The 4,325-nt window shown below is 45.1% G+C and overlaps 1 protein-coding gene across 1 annotated transcript in view; it reads right to left on the bottom strand.

Moving 5' to 3' along the window:
• Window positions 1-4,325, bottom strand: part of Tmem233 (transmembrane protein 233) — a 42,552-nt gene that overhangs the window by 37,154 nt on the left and 1,073 nt on the right. The window lies entirely within an intron of this gene.

Raw genomic sequence — 4,325 nt, 5'->3', positions numbered from 1 at the left:
TACTCATAGTGAAAACAAAATTGTAAAGAATCCTTCTGATTAAAAAGATAATAGCTAATATTCCTACAATGTCATCATAATAATCATTTAATTATTCCAGCTGTGTTTGATAGTGACCTGAACATCTTATTATTTAATTTCTACAAATGACCATAGATAAATAATCCCACTTGACAGGGTGAAAAAAAAAAACAAACAAGCTTTAGTCAGACTGAGACACATGGAATCACTGACACAGCAAATAGCTGTGTGGTTTCTAGATAGGTTCTATAGGAGCCAAGAAGAGGTTCTGTGAGAAAAGCCTTATGGCCCCTCAGTAAGTATCTATGCCCATGATTAGAGCATCCAGTAGACTCAGTTTTACCAATGATTGCATTAAGAATGAAGTCTTGGCATACACTCCATTATACAGTCTCCTGCATCAGGTAGAAAATTTCAGCTACAGAGCCAAAATACAACGAAATCAACTTCAATTGGCTAATACTCCTTCAATTTGCCTACGACCTCACTTCCTTCTGATTCAGAAGGACAGAGACCTTATTTTCTGCTCTATGAAAGAGTGTCCCTGCGCCTGAAACGGAACTTAGCATGTAATTGTGCTCTCTAAACATCTGCAGAATGAAAGAACATCCATTCTGTAGGATGGAGGACTTTTAAAGAAACTGTGGGCTTCCTTTCAGATAGAATCTGAAATAAGTGAGAAAGGAAGGGAGCAGGAGGAATGACGCCTGAAAGATGGTCAGTGATGTATTCACCACGCTTCGGCCTTCATGCAGGGCTGGCTGCATGGAAGAAGGTGCCATATTCACATTCACGCAGAGTTGCACTATAGGGTAGCAATGGTTGACTCTTAGGGAAATTCTTGATATATAGATATCCAAGGTGAGGAGAGACTAAGTGTACTTTCAACAAGTAGACTCTCATAATACAGAGGTGCAATGACTCCTGTGTCCTTTCTATCAGTGAGGCTAGACCCACCGATGCTGACAGGAAGTGCTACGGAGGGCTCTTCTGTGGCATGCTCCACCCCGACACTAAGGACTCCCCTGGCTCCTCAGGAGGTGATGAAAGAAAGGGCACAGAAGCTCACAGCTTGCAGGACAATCCTCTCAAGTGTGTCTTTCAGTGCAATTTTACTCTCCAGGATCTACTCTATTTTTGTGATTTTATAGGTTGCAATTCTGTAATTTCATAAATAAAGGTATTGATTGTTTCAAAGTTACTGGCATTTTCATCATCCCAGTAACTACCAATTTTGAGCCTTGTCAATATTTTCAGCACATTTATGTTTACACCAGACTGTATTATCTCATAGTATTTCTTAATTGAGGTTCTACTGGTATTTGGGGGTGGTCCATTCTTTGCTGGGGGACAGTCCCTCTATTTCAGGATATTAGGAGTGTACTCTTTCTACCAAATGCCAGCAGCACCTGCATCATTAGGGCCACCACCAATGTTCCCCCACATTGCCACATGTCTCTGTGGGAATGGTGTACAGGCCAGGTGAGACGCCCAGGCATATCAGTGCCATCTCAATGTAACACAACTTACAAATAAATGAAGTCTGAAAATACCCAGGACTGAGCATTAGAAGACATCTTAGGGAAAGAACGCACCTAGTAGAATTAGGTGGCCACTGCTATGGTTTGCATATGGTGTGTGACCCTTCAAAACTCAAGCTGAAATTTAATCCCTATTATGAGCTGTTTGAGACCCCCATGGACTCTTTAAGAAGAGATTGGGGATCTGCTCTCATGAATGGATTAATCTATTCACGTGACTAATAGATGAATGAATGAACTCATTAGCTTGAAAGTGGGTTTGTTATAAAATCCAGTTTGTTCAGGTCTTTCCCGTGTGTCCCGTCTTTGATCATGTGATTCTCTGTGCCTTCTGGGACACTCATGGTAGGAGGGTCATCACTAGGAGGGGTCCCTTTACGCTGGACTAGAACCATGAGCCCAAACAAACCTTTGTCTCTCCTTTTAAAAAATTACTTGTCCATTCTGTGTATTATTAGCAACAGAAAATAGTCACTTTCTCAGTACACACCCTTTTTCCTCTCCTTTGTCCTTTGCATTTGAGAATCTTGGTCAAAATTTATCAAGCCCAGGTCTGTACTGTTTCAGTGGGAAAATACTGCCAGTAAGTTGGAGAGAGGGAGACTATGTTAGGGAAAGTGTAGGAGGGATTGTTTACAATTTAGTTTTCACTTGTTTGATATTTTGCTTGTTTTCATATAAGACATATGATGTCTCCAGATTTCAAGTCTACCCACCTGCCTGACAATTACTGAACTGCCTAACACAAGGCCGGGGGCTTGATGTACTTTATTTTGTTTTGTTTTTACAACAGTTTGCTCCATGTAAAACACTGTTCACATTCCCATTTTTATAGATGAATCAACCAAAGCTTTCCAAAAGTCTGAAACTTCTTCATAGTCAGCTTTCTGCTTTTAGATCTGTGTTGTGACTATGACACTTCTGAAAAAGGCCTGGAAGCGGGCATGGTGGTGCACACCTGCAATCCCAGCACTCTGGGCGGCTGAGCAGCAGCCCTGCAGCAAGTGTGAGTCCAGCCTGGCCAATTTAGAGACTTAGCAAGACCCTGTTTCAAAGCTAAAAAAGGCTGGGAATATAGCTTAATGCCAACTCCCCGCAGTGGGTTCAATTTCTAGTTAAAAAAAAAAAAAAAAAGAAAAGAAAAAGATGCTAGGCCTAGGGAGTGGGATGAAGGTGGTAGCAAGTTTGCTTATTTTCCAACTTTTGGACAAGCCTCCCCCTCCAGGGAACACCAAGTGGCATCAACAGGATCCAGCTGGTCGGAACGGCTGGAATGTTGGCTCAGTTTGGACCAATGAGGGGGCAAGGCCCTTGCAGGCAGTTTTTCTAAGTGACACTGGGGAAGGGGTGAATTGGCTGCTTCTTTAGGAAACCAGTGCCAGCCAGAGTCTGTGGCTGCTTGGAGGATTTGGCTGCCCCTCTTACTCGAGCTCTACAAAACATTCAAGACCGGATGTTGGGGAGAGGAAGGAAGGGAGGAAGTTGGCTGGTTGATCCTAAGGAACCCGATGCCCTGGCTTCTAGGGCTCCACTCTGGGAACAAAAAGCCAGAACAAAACAGACATGAAGATCCATGAGCTGTATTGTTTTGTATCACATTAATTTAACAATATTTCATACAGTGCCACGTGCCAGGTTTTCTTTTGGCACGTGCAGAAGCAGCCACAAACAAACCCGGCAAATACCTTTGTGTGCCTAGTGCTTACATTCTAATGAGGGGACGGACACAAACACCTCCCTGTCAGATGAAAAGAAATCTTTTGGACCAAAAGCAACAAGCAGGGGAGAACATACCTTGTGAGGCATTTTGATTTTCAGCAGCGATCAAGTCTCCTGAAGTGATATTTGAATAAATAATAACAACCACCTTCCGGGTACAGTTATCTCACACATGCTCACAACAACCCAAAGAAACATGGTTTTGGCTAGCGTCATTTCACAAAGAATTGAGATTCAGGGAGACAGAGAGATTTCGGGTTATGGTCAGCTAGCGAGGAGTTGTACTAAGATATAGAACCCAAGCAATTGATGCCTGCAGTACAGGCATCCTAACCAGGTAGTGGGTGCAAATGGTTTCTCTGGGTCCCTACAAGGCGACTGGGGCACTACTCATGAGCAAACGTGCACCGACTTGATCGGGGGACAGGAGGAGTTGGGGTGCCCGCAGTTTTCATGGAGCTGAACCAGGGAAGGGAGTTCTCAGGTCCTTGGCAAACTTGTGGGCTGGTGGGGGAGGGTGCGCAAGCGCTAGGGTTGTTCCAGGACAGTGCAGGTCGAATCTCACCCAGCTGCTCTAGGCAATAAGGGAAGACCTCACAGGCGCTCCTTGCCCTCCTGGTGGGGTTCGCGCGGGGTTTCTAGGATAGTTGAAGAGGGCGGTGGAGCTGAGCTCTTTGACAGGAGCCAGGCCACAACAAGGAGCGACACCCTGCGTAGGATCCCCAGTGTGTTCCCAGGAGGCCCCAACACAGTGGCAGGCGTTTGGGAGTCCTGGGTTGGGACTGGAACTGTGTGCAGCCAATGGATAAGAACCATGACGTGCGGAGGTAGAAGGGGTAAAAGCAAGGCGGGCGCACATTTCCACGGTGAAAGGGGCATAAGGGGTGTCCAGGAAGGAGCTGGAGAGAAAGAGAGTGTGAGTCAGCTTCGAGCACTGGAAAGGTGGTGCGGAAGGGCATGGGAAGAAGTGAGATGGAACTGATGAGAGGAGAGAGAGAGAGAGAGAGAGAGAGAGAGAGAGAGAGAGAGAGAGAGAGAGAGAGA

Source organism: Octodon degus, unplaced genomic scaffold (assembly GCF_000260255.1).
Source record: "Octodon degus isolate 3935 unplaced genomic scaffold, OctDeg1.0 scaffold00079, whole genome shotgun sequence".
In the NCBI taxonomy this organism is placed as follows: Eukaryota; Metazoa; Chordata; class Mammalia; order Rodentia; family Octodontidae; genus Octodon; species Octodon degus.
The sequence above is the reverse complement of the archived record's forward strand: the minus strand, read 5'-3'. Positions and strand labels throughout refer to the sequence as shown.